This window comes from Herpailurus yagouaroundi, unplaced genomic scaffold, assembly GCF_014898765.1.
Source record: "Herpailurus yagouaroundi ecotype Mexico unplaced genomic scaffold, PumYag 67793, whole genome shotgun sequence".
NCBI classification, from domain to species: Eukaryota; Metazoa; Chordata; class Mammalia; order Carnivora; family Felidae; genus Herpailurus; species Herpailurus yagouaroundi.
The window spans coordinates 9,122,900-9,135,404 of record NW_024420586.1 but is presented as its reverse complement, the minus strand read 5'-3'; the positions used below and the strand labels follow the sequence as shown (position 1 = coordinate 9,135,404).

The 12,505-nt window shown below is 38.6% G+C and overlaps 1 protein-coding gene across 7 annotated transcripts in view; it reads left to right on the top strand.

Moving 5' to 3' along the window:
* Positions 1–12,505, top strand: part of TAB3 (TGF-beta activated kinase 1 (MAP3K7) binding protein 3) — an 87,417-nt gene that overhangs the window by 14,487 nt on the left and 60,425 nt on the right. The gene's annotated exons all lie outside the window — the stretch shown is intronic.

Below are 12,505 nucleotides of genomic sequence, written 5' to 3'. Positions count from 1 at the left end.
TTTCCTTTCCTTTCCTTTCCTTTCCTTTCCTTTCCTTTCCTTTCCTTTCCTTTCCTTTCCTTTCTCTTTTTAAAAAATATATATAGGTATTTGTTGCTTTGAACTTTTCTGTTAGAACTGCTTTTGCTGCATTGCATAATTCTTGGTATATTGTATTTTACATTTTCATTTGACTCAAGGTACTTTTTAAAAAAGTTTTTATTTAAATTCTAGTTAACACACACTGTAGTATTAATTTCAGGTGTACAATATAGGTCACCACTTCCATGCGTCACCTGATGCTCATCACAAGTGCCCTGCTTAATCCCCACCACCAATTTCACTCATCCTTCCATCCACCTCCCCTCTGGTAATCATCAGTTTGTTCTCTATAATTAAGAGTCTGTTTCTTGGTTTGCCTCTCTCTCTCCTTTTTTTTCCTTTGCTCATTTGTTTCTTAAATTCCACATGAGTGAAATCATAAGCTGTTTGTCTTTCTCTGATTTATTTAGCTTAGCATAATATTCTCTAGCTCCACCCATGTCGTTGCAAATGGCAAGATTTCATTCTTTTTTTTTTTTTTTTTTTTTTTTTTATGGCTGAGTAATATTTCATTATATATTCCAGGAACTTCCATACTATTTTCCAGGGTGGCTGTCTGGGTTTCCATTCCCACCAACAGTGCAAGAGGGTTCCCCTTTCTTTTCATTCTTGCCAACACCTGTTGTTTCTTGTATTGTTGAGTTTAGCCATTCTGACAGGTGTGAAGTGATACGTCATTGTAGTTTTAATTTGCATTTCTCTGATGATCAGTCATGTTGAGCATCTTTTCATGTGTCTTTTGCCATCTGTATGTCTACTTTGGAAAAATGTGTATTCGTGTCTTCTGCCTGTTTTTTAATTGGATTATTCGTTTTTGAGGGTTTTTTTTTTTTTTTTTAACGTTTGAGAGAGAGTACGAGACTGAGCATGAGCAGGGGAGGGGGCAGAGAGAGGGGGAGAGAGAAAATCCCAAGCAGGCTCTGTGCATTCAGTTCAGAGCCCAGCACGGGGCTCCATCCCAGGACCTGTGAGATTATGACCTGAGCTGAGATTAAGAGTCAGACAGTCAACTGACTGAGCCACCCACGTGCCCCTTGAGTATTGAGGGTTTTTTTGTTTTTGTTTTTTTAGTTTATTTTGAGAGAGCACATGCATCTGGGTGAAGGGCAGAGAGAGAGAGAGAATCCCAAGCAGGCTCCGCACCACCAGTGCAGAGCCTGAAATGGGGCTCAAACCTTCAGACTGTGAGATCATGACCTGAGCTGAAACCAAGAGTTGGACATTTAACCAACCGAGCCACCCAGGTGTTCCAGATGTTGAGTTTTATAAGTTATATTTTGGATACTAACCCTTTATCAGGTACATCATTTGCAAATGTTTTCTCCCATTCAGTAGGTTGCCTTTTAGTTTTATTGTTTTCTTTGCTGTGCAGAGGTTTTTGTTTTGATATAGTCACCAGAGTTGTCTTTGGCTTTTGTTTCCCTTCCTCAGACATATCTAGAAAGAAGTTAACTGTGGCTGACGTCAAAGAAGTTACTGCTTTTGTTCTTTTCTAGGATTTTTGTCGTTTCAGGTCTCATGTTTAGGTTTTTTATCCATTTTGAATTCATTTTTGTGTATGGTGTCAGAAAGTGGTCTAGTTTCATTCTTCTGCCTGTTGCTGTCCACTTTTCCCACCACCATTTGTTGAAGAGACTGTCTTATTCCCATTGGGTATTCGTTCTTGTTTTGTTGAAGACTAATTGTATAATTGGGGGTTCATTTCTGGGTTTTCTATTCTGTTACATGGATCTATGTGTCTGTTTTGTGTCAGTACCATACTGACTTGATGACTACAGCTTTGTAATACAGCTTGAAGTCCGGAGTTGTGATGCCTCTAGCTTTGCTTTGCTTTTTGAACATTGCTTTGGCAATTTGGGGTCTTTTGTGATTCCATACGAATTTTAGGGTGGGTTGTTCTAGCTCTGTGAAAAATGCTGGTGGTAATTTTGGTAGGGATTGCATTAAATGTGTACATAGCTGTCTCATGGTATTTTTTTTTTCTCTTTTGAGTTCTTTGTTGACACATTACTTCAGTATTTGTGAATTTGCTGTTTTTGTTCTTGCAGTTGGTTTCTAGTTTCATACACTTGTAGTTGGGAAAAGATGCTGAATATGGCTTTATTTCTTCTTATAACCATTTGGTAAATCTCATATTTATTAAAATTTGTTTTAGCTGAAGTTCCAAATGTATTGGCATTACGGTTATACTCTTTTATCATTTAATGTGTACGGATGGCTTAGTGATAAAACTCCCTTTTATTTTTTATTTTTTTTAAATAGACTTGAACGTACAATGTAGTGGTTTTTAATACATTCACACAGTTGTCCACCATCATCATAAGCAATTTTAGAACATTAGCATTCATTCCCTATTATCCCCCAGCCCCTTCCCTCCTCATCAGTCCTAGGTAATTACAAATCTTTTTTGCCCCCTATAGATTTGTTTCTTCTGAAATCTTCATATAAATGGAATCATACAATATGTGCTACTTTGTGACCGGCTTCTTTCACTGAGCATAATGCTAAGTTTCATCTGTATTGTAGCATGTGTCAGTTTTATATTTTTATTGCGAGAAAATAGTACACTGGGTGGATATATCATTTTATTCATTCATCAGTTGATGGACATTTGGGTGGTTTTTACTTTTTGGCCATCATGAATAATGCTGTCATGAACATTCATGTACAAGTTTTTGTCCAAATGTATATTTTCATCTCTCGGGCATTTTTCATTCTTACTACTGAGTAAATGTATCTTTTCCTGCTTTTTAAAAATAATTTGCATGGGGAGGTTTAGCAATTAATAGTAATTTTCCCCCCAAAACACTATATTTTGTTAATATCTGCTTTTATGTGCACTATTTCCTTTTACTTCTTTAGGGTTTATTTTGCTTTTCTTACTGCTTAACAGTGGTAGTTAGGTATTAATTCGCAACCTCATTTCCAACACAGGGATTTAAAACTATCATTTCATGTTCAAGTATTGCTCTACCTGAATCCCATAATTTTTGATAGGTAATATTTTCATTATTTCACATCATTTTCTAATTTCCATCGCAGTTTCTTCTTTGATCAGCGAGTTATTGAAAACTGTACTTCTTGGGCCGTGTGGGTGGCTCAGTCAGTTAAGCATCTGACCCTTGATTTCAGCTCAGGTCATGATTTCACAGTTTGTGAGATCGAGCCCTGTGTTGGGTTCTGTGCTGTCAGCACAGAGCCTGCTTGCAAGTCTGCTTCCTTCTCTCTCTACTCCTTCCCCACACGCATTCTCTCTCTTTCTCAAAATAAATAAATATTTTTTAAAAATATTTCTTAAATTCTAGTAATAATGAGAATTTTCTAAGTATCCATATTTTGTAATTGGTTTCTGGCTTTATCACATTTTCCTTAGATAACTTCTCTCTTTTTTTTTTTTTTTTTAACGTTTATTTATTTTTGAGACAGAGAGAGACAGAGCATGAACGTGGGAGGGTCAGAGAGAGGGAGACACAGAATCTGAAACAAGCTCCAGGCTCTGAGCCATCAGCCCAGAGCCCAACGCGGGGCTCGAACTCACCAACCGCGAGATCGTGACCTGAGCTGAAGTCGGACGCCTAACTGACTGAGCCACCGCAGGCGCCCCAACATTTTATCATTTTTGAAGTGACTCTTTTAACTATAGGGATGCTTTTTCTTTGATGTCTGTTTGGTGTCTGAAACTAATTTAGCTGTTGCATCTTTATTGTGGCTCATGTTTGCATGATGTATTTTTCTTTCCTTTTCCTTTTAATCTTTTTGTGTTATATTTTAGGTGACTCTCTTGAAAACAACCTCTATTTGTAGGGATTTTTTTAAATCCAGTCTGATAATCTTTCTTTCTTTTCTTTTTTTTTTTTTGAACATTTAATTGATTCACATTTAATATGATTACTGTTATTTTGAGATTACTTCCAGCATTTCTGAACATTCCAGTTTACCTGTTCTGTATTTCTTTTTCTCTTCCGTTATTTTTGTATCAGATTTCCATTATTGGTTCAAATACCACATATTTATTTTAATTCTTTTTGTGATTACCCCAGCATGTACAGCATGTGTATTTGATTTATCAAAGTCTAGTGTTAAGTGATACTTTCACTTTCCTCTTGGTTGAAGCAAGAACATTAAAACTCCTTAGTTCCATTTAACCACCTCCTGACATACATGCTTTGTCCTGTAATTTCATTTTCTGTAAATTTTTTTTTTTTACAAAAGGCATACATATTTAATATACATAATGAGTTTGGAGTTAAGTTTCTATATGCATTTTAAACTCCACAAGACAGTATTTTATACAGTGTTCCATTAGATTTTAAACCCATTTCCTTAACACTTGCATGGTTCTTCATTCTTTTCTGCATCTCTGAGCTTCCAATTTGGATCGGTTTTCTTTTGCTTTGTGATTTCTGAGTGGGGTTTGCTGGAAGTGAACTTTGTTTTTATTTGAGAATATACTTCATTTCCATTTCTTTAATGTTTATTTGTTTTGATGGGGGGCGGGGTGGTGCAGAGAGAGAAAGATCAAGAATCCCCACCAGGCTCTGCACAGTCAGCACAGGGCCTGATGCAGGGCTGGAACCCACACACTGTGAGATCATGACTGGAGCCGAAATCAAGAGTTGAACACAACGGACTGAGCCACCTAGGAGCCCCTTCATTTCCATTTTTGGTGGATATTTTCTCTGCACTGGAATACTAGGTTGGCAGTTTTTCTTTCTGCTCCTTAGAGATTGTTTTATTAGCTTTGATTTATATTGTTGCAAACTAAGCTATCTTGGGGTGCCTGGGTGGCTCAGTTGGTTAAGCTCAGGTCATGATCTCACGGCTTATGAGTTTGAGCCCCGCGTTGGGCTATGTACTGACAGCTCAGAGCCTGGAGCCTGCTTCGGATTGTGTCCCTCTCTTGTTCTGCCCCTCCGCTGCTTGCATGCGCGCGCGCGCGCTCTCTCTCTCTCTATCCCTCTCCCCTCCCAAAAAAAACCAAAAAAAAAAAAAAAAAACGAAAGAAAGTAATTCCCCCCACCCCACCCCACAGGACAGTTTTAAGTGTTTCTTTGTTGATTGTCTGCTAGGAATTCATCGAGAATCTTAAGTTTGTGGTTTGACATTATTCATCATTATTGGAAAATTTTAGCTATATATTGCTTGCGCCCCATACTACCTCTTCTGGATTCCAGTTAACTGTGTTGTGTGGTGGATCTTCTACTGTATCTTCATGTTTCTTACCCTCTCTTCATTCTGAGCTTTTTTCCCACCAATCTATCCTTTGAGGTACTGTCTCCACTGTCTGATTTACTCTCTCACTGACTGTTAAACCTCTTTCTTGAATTCATAATTTTAGTTTTTGTATTTTTCAGTAACTTTTTGCTTCTTTTAAAAATCGATTATGTCACTTACTATGGTTTTTTAGTTGATTACTGAGATTAAATTGTAATTTAAAATTTTGTTTGAAAAAAAAAATTTTTCTGTTTGGTAATTCCAGTATCTGGAGTTCCTGTGAATCTCTTTTTGTTGTTTGCTCTTTCTATGGCTTTTGATCCTGCTTTCTTGTCTCCTCAAGTGCTCTGTTGTCTTTAATTGTATGCTGGGCATTGGATTTGAAGAGTTATTTGACAAATTATTTGTGACCAGGGATGATATCTTCCAGAAAGGATTTATTTTTGTGGCATCTGCTTGAGGGAATCCAGGATTACTTAGTCTAATCTCTGTCAAGATTTTTCTGGGCCAACCAGATGACTCAAAGCCAGAGTGCATTCAGTGTATGGACTGATTCATTTCTGGTTCACCCTTAGTTCTAAGGTGCTGATCTTCAGGTTCCTAACCTGAAGCTGGGGGGAGGATTTTCCTTTTGTCCCTTAAAGCCTGTCAGGCTGTCCGATGCAGTTTAGCTTCTGGTTTCTTTTGGATTGTTGGGGTCACCTCTCTGAATTTTCTGGTCCTCTAATCCATCTGAAAGCACTATCCTGTTGGCTCTTCAGTCCTTTAAGATAGTCGTTTCTTACATTTTGTGCAGCTCTATTTATAGGTCTTCAGCAGGCAGGTTGGTTCAAATCCCCTAATGTGCTGTAACTGAGAGAGGAAGTCCTGTTGGCTCTTCATGGCAGAGTACGCTTTGGACGTGTTTCTCTAAGACTTCAGACTCAGCCACTAGTTCTCTTTAAGTTTTGTTTTACGGAATTGTACTCACTTGGCTAGTTTTGTAGATTTGTGTTAAAAGTTTATATTCTGTGTCTATGCGTGTGTATAAATCTAAATAAAACTGTAACAATACTCAGCAGCATTTTAAGTCCCTTCAACCTTAGGCAGTTTCTAGATCCTGACAATGGACAGATTTGTTGTATTTTCAGTTTCAGCTAAAAATAGTGTCTGGAGGGGGGCGCCTGGGTGACTCGGTAGGTTGAGTGTCCGATTTCGGCTCAGGTCACGGTCTCACGGTTCGTGAGTTTGAGCCCCACGTCAGGCGGTGAGCTGACAGCTCAGAGCCTGGAGCCTACTTCCGAGGCTGTGTCTCCCTCTCTCTCTGTCCCTCCCCTGTTCGCGCTCTGTCTTTCCTTTCTCTCTCTGAAAAATAAATAAACATTAAAAATATATATATATTTACTTTGAGAGAGAGACAGAGCGTGAGCAGAGGAGGGGCAGAGAGAGAGGGAGACACAGAATTGGAAGCAGGCTCCGGGCCCCGAGCTGTCAGCACGGAACCTGACATGGGGCTCAAACTCAGGGGCCTTCGAGGTGTGAGATCGTGACCTGAGCCGAAGTCGGCCGCTTAACCGACTGAGCCACCCAGGTGCCCCTCAAAATAAACATTAAAAAAAAAAATAGTGTCTGGAGTTACTCTTGGAACATGAAATCCCTCTTAATGGCTATTGGGTGGCACAGTATCAGCTAATTTTTTCTGTCACGTAAAAGAAAGCTTTCCCAGCCGTGCTCGTACCATCATTACATCTGTCATAGTTGACCTGTTTGTAGGTATAATACTTATCTGTCCTTTTGAAATAGGAAACACGGATATATTTCTGCTGAGATTCCTCTTTGCTGTCCTGTGAGAGCTCTCAGACAGCCTTGGGAACGAATGTGGTTCTTTACAGGTGAGAACCATTTTCCTTCTTTGTGTAATTTCCACAGGAGCCTTGTGAGGTGCGATGGTTAGGCAGTTTTAAGCAAAAAAATAGGAAACAAAGCCTAAGGGAAGTTAAGTGACTTGTTGTGGCCCCACACCTGGCTAATGGCATATGTTCTTGGGCATTTTTTACCTCTTGTGACCAGTTAACACTTGCCTATGCATACTCACTGATGTCCCAGTTTTGTCATGTTCTGCTTTCTTCTTCCTGTAAACTAAATGATACAGTGACTTCGTGACTCATGTCCTAAAGATTGGGACAATGGGGAGATTACTCTTTCATATCCCATCCTCAGTAGCCCCCCCCCCCCAGTTCTAGTTCATGATTCCACTGGCTCTGGAATTTGCCAACTCCTCTGTCCTTTTGGAAAGCTTGCTTTGTCCCTAGTCCTTTTTCATCCCCACGTGTACCATCAGTCTCTTGCCCCTGTCTTTAGACGTGCCTCCGTTTTTCCAGTTGCAAAAAAGATACCTCTTTTCTTTCCAACACATTTGCCATCCTTGTCATTCATATGGCTAAACTGAAACCCTCTAACTCCCTTACTGGGTATCTTCTGTAAGGCTTCTTTCCCTTCTGTAATCACCCTTGATGAAGATCCTGGCCAAAATCTTGTTTGCTCTGATCATCTGAACCTTTGGGAGAACAAAAAGCTTTTCTGCCTTGGACCCGTTTTGCAGTCAGTGCGTCAGCAGAAATATGGTGGTGCTTCTGCTTCTACATGGTGCCTACATTCCACATGCTGTGTCCTTGTTATGGTAACTTTGAACAGTTATGTAGGTCTATGAAGGTCAAATGCCCTTGTTTACTGGGAGTAGTCAGTCAGTATGGTGTTCAGTTACTACGGATTTCAGCGTATGAGGATGTGGCCTCCTCACATTCAGTAGTACTCCATTTTCTTTCAAGAACTAGTTACTTTTAATCCCTGAGGATTCTTTTCTCGGAAGTTCATTCATTAGTGCCCCTCTTGTCCCACTGACAAACCTGTCGTGCTTTAAACTATTGCTAGAACTGCTACCGGTGCTGTTATCTTTTGAATATCCTCATCAGAGTATTGGCATTCTTTCCTTTTCTTTTTTAAATCCTGTATCTTTTCTCTTGTCTACTTTGGTTATTTTTCTTCAGTAAACTTGCTTTACCTCAACCGGGGTATGGAGTATGTTATTTTTTTACCAGCGCAAGTGGAAGCTTTAAAACAGGGCATGGGTGCCATAGTCTTGCTTCAGTGCTTATTGCAGAGCCTTGCATATAATAATTCAGTAAGTGCTTAAATTAACATGTTTAATATTATAATCAATTATAAATGTTAATATTGATAATTATAATTACTAACAGGATTATTAAGTTGATACTTAAAGATAATGGTGTTGGCTTTTTAAGGGTTTTATCTCAGGACTGCCTTAAGAACCCTTGCATTAGTTTTATATCTCTAGCTTCTTATTCTACAGTCTCCTTACTAAATAATGAAAATGATCTTTTAAATATTAATTTGAGTTCATTGATGTTTTCTCCTTAAAGGACTCTGTAGTGACTATTAGTTAAGTGCTTTTATTTTTACTTTTTTATTTGTGAACATTTCCAAATGTCTCTTTCACTGAGAATTTATACCATGTCCGAGACATTGTTTTATTCCTAAATATGTCTATAAAACGACACGTTGTTCTGTATGACCGCAATGCAGTAGCGTACACAACACACCTGATAAGGATGTCTTTTTTGTTTTTAACTACTTATTTTGAAAGAGAGAGCTTGCACCTGCATGCACTCCTGAGTGGGAGAGGGGCAGAGAGAGAGAAAGAGAGAGAATCCCAAGCTGGCTCGCCTGTTAGTGCATAGCCTGACTCGGGGCTCTATCCCAGGAACTGTGAGAACAGGACCCGAGCTGACACCAAGTCAGGTAGATGCTCAGCCGACTGAGCCAGCCAGGTGCCCCAATAATGATTTCTTAATAGCTCATACCATACTTAGTCCATGTTCAAGTTTCCCCAGTTCCCTGACAAGTGTTTTTGTATAGTTTGATTTGTCAGAGGGCTCCGGTGATAACCTCCTGATCCCTTCATGAAGCCCCACTTTTTACCTAATTCTTTTACCATCTACCGATTACCATTGCAAGGATTATTTAATTAAAATTTTCAAAAGTGACGGGTGCCTGGCTGGTTGAGCATGAGACTTTTGATCGTGGGGTCGTGAATTCGAGTTCCACATTGGGGCTAGAGTTTACTTAAAAATAAAAAAAGTTACAAAATTGTGATTGTGCTAATTTGCTCGCTTCTGCCATTATTAGCTGAAATCTTTCTCTGTGGGAGAATTTTTCCCTCATTCACTAGGGCTCCTTGGTTAACCTGCAATATCTAGTCAGTTCTTGAGTTGTTAATATTGCCTGCTGGGGAACTGAAGACTGTTTTCTTCTCCTTTTTTAAAATGAAGTTTAATTAGTATATAACATTATGTTAGTTTCAGGTGTATAACATTAATTCAGCAATTCTGTACGTTACTCTGTGCTCACCGCAAGTATAGTCACCATCTGTCACCAAAGAACATTATCACAATAGTACTGGTTCTATTCCCTGCATTACTTTTCATTTCAGTGATGTATTTGTTTTACAATTAGAAGATTGCACATCTTAATCCCCTTTGTTTCACCCATTTCCCCACCCACCTCCCTTGTGGCAACCAGCAGTTTGTTCTCTTTATTTAAGAGTGCTTTATTGTTTGTTTTGCTTTTTAGATTCCATATGTAAGTGAAATCCTATGGTATTTGTCTTTCTTGGACTTATTTCACTTAGTAAAATACCTTCTAGGTCCCCATTCATGTTGTCTCAAATGGTAGGATACCTTTTTTTTTTTTTTTTTATGTTTGAGTAGTATTCCACACACACACACATACATACATACATACATACATACCATATCTTCTCCATTCATTCATCTCTGGATGGACACTTGGGTTGCTTCCATATCTTGGCTATTATAAATCATGCTGCAGTAAACATAAGGGTGCATATCTTTTTGGATTAGTGTTTTCAATTTTCTTTGGGTAAGTGCCTGGTAGTGGCATTACTGTATTGTATACTATTTTTAGTTTTAATTTTTGGGGGGAGACTCCATACCGCTTTCCACAGTGGCTATGCCTGTTTACATTTCCACCAACAGTTCATGAAGTTTCCCTTTTCTCCACATCCTTGCCAGATTTTGTTATTTCTTGTCTGTCTGTCTGTCTTTCTCTCTCTCTCTCTCTCTCTCTCTCTTTTGAGAGCACCTGCGCTCTTTAGCAAGGGAGGGGCAGAGGGAGAGGGAGACCGAGAATCTTAACCAGGCTCCACATCAGCCCGGATCCTGATGTGAAGCTTGATCTCACCACCATGAGGTCATGACCTGACTGACCTGAAATCCAGAGTCAAATGCTTAACTGACGAATCCACCCAGGCACCCCTTGTCTTTTTGATAATAGCCTTTCTGGTAGGTGTGAAATGGTATCTCATTGTTATTTTGATTTGCATTTCCCTGATAATTGAGCATCTTTTCATGTGTCTGTTGGCCATTTGTATGTCATCTTTGGAAAAATGTCCATTTAGGTCTTCTGCCCATTTTTTAATTGGATTATTATTTTTTTTAACGTTTGTTTGTTTTTTGAGAGACAGAGCATGAGCGGGGGAGGGGCAGAGGGAGAGGGAGTTACAGATTCCGAAATAGGCTCCAGGCTCTGAGCTGTGAGCACAGAGCCCAATGTGGGGCTCGAACTCACGAACCGCAAGATCATGACCTGAGCCGAAGTTGGATGTTTGAGCCATCCAGGTGCCCCTCAGATGGTTTTTTTGGTGTTCAGTTTTAGTTCTTTATGTATTTTGGATATTAGCCCCTTATCAGTTAATATCATTTGCAGATAACTTTTTCCATTCAGTAGGTTGCCTTTTCATTTTGTTGATGCTTTTCTTTTTTGGCACAAGCTTTTCATTTTGGTGTAGTCCCGGTAGTTTAGTTTTGCTTTTGTTTCCCTTGTCTGAGAGACATATCTAGAAACATGTTGCTAAGGCTGATGCCAAAGAAATTACTGCCTATGTTTTCTTCTAGGAGTTGTATATTTTCAGGTCTCACACTTTGGTCTTTAATCCCTTTTGAATTTATTTTGGTGTATGGTGTAAGAAAGAGGTCCAGTGTCACTGTTTTACATGTAGCTGTCCAGTTTTCCCAGTACTGTTTAATTAAAGAGACTGTCCTTTCCCCATCGTATAGCCTCCCTTGTCTCCTTTCTCATACATTAATTGGCTTTTTAAGTGTGGATTTATTTCTGTGCTCTGTTTCTTTGATCTATGTGTCTCTTTTTGTACCAGTACTCTACTGTTTTGATTACTACATCTTTATAATATATCTTGAAATCTGGGATTGTAATACCTCCAGCTTTGTTCTTTCTCAAGATTGTTTTGGCTATTCAAGGTCTTTTGTGGTTCCATATAGATTTTAGTAGTATTCTAGTTTTGTGAAAAATGGTCTTGGTATTTTCATAGGGATTGCATTGAATGTGGAGAACCCTTTGGGCAGTGTGGATATTTTAGCAATGCTAATTATTATAATCCATGAGCATGAAGTATCCTTCCATTTGTGTCAACTTGAGTTTCTTTCATCAGTGTTTTAGAGTGTTCAGAGTACAGATTTTTCACCTTCTTGGTTAGGTTTGTTCCTAGGTATTTTATTCTCTCTGATGCAATTGTTAATGGAATTGTTTTCTTAATTTCTCTTTCTGCTACTTCATTATTAGTGTAGAGAAATGCAACAGATTTCTGTGTACTTTATAGACTGCAATTTATTAAGTTCGTTTATCAATTCTATTTTTTTTTTTGGTGGAGTCTTTAGGGTTTTCTCTATATAGCCCTATGTCATCTGCAAATCGTGAGTTTTACTTCTTCCCTACCAATTTGTTCCTTTTTTTTTTTTTTTTTTTCTTGTCTGGTTGCTCTGACTAGGGCTTCCAGTTCTATGTTGAGCAAAAGTGTTCAGTATGGACATCCTTGTCTTATTTCTGATCTTAGAGGAAAAGCTCTCACTTTTTTTTACCACTCACTATGCTGTTGTGGCCTTTTCATATACGGTCTTTATTATGTTGAGGTATGTTCTCTTTAAACCTATTTTGTTGGGAGTTTTATTGTGAATGGATGTTGTACTCTGTCACATGCTTTTTTTGTGTGTCTCTTGATGTGATCATAAAGATTTTTATTCTTTCTCTTGATGCTGTGATGTATCACATTAAATTGTGAATATTGTACCATCCTTGCATCCCTGGAATATGATTTTTTTTTTTTTTTTTTTTTTTT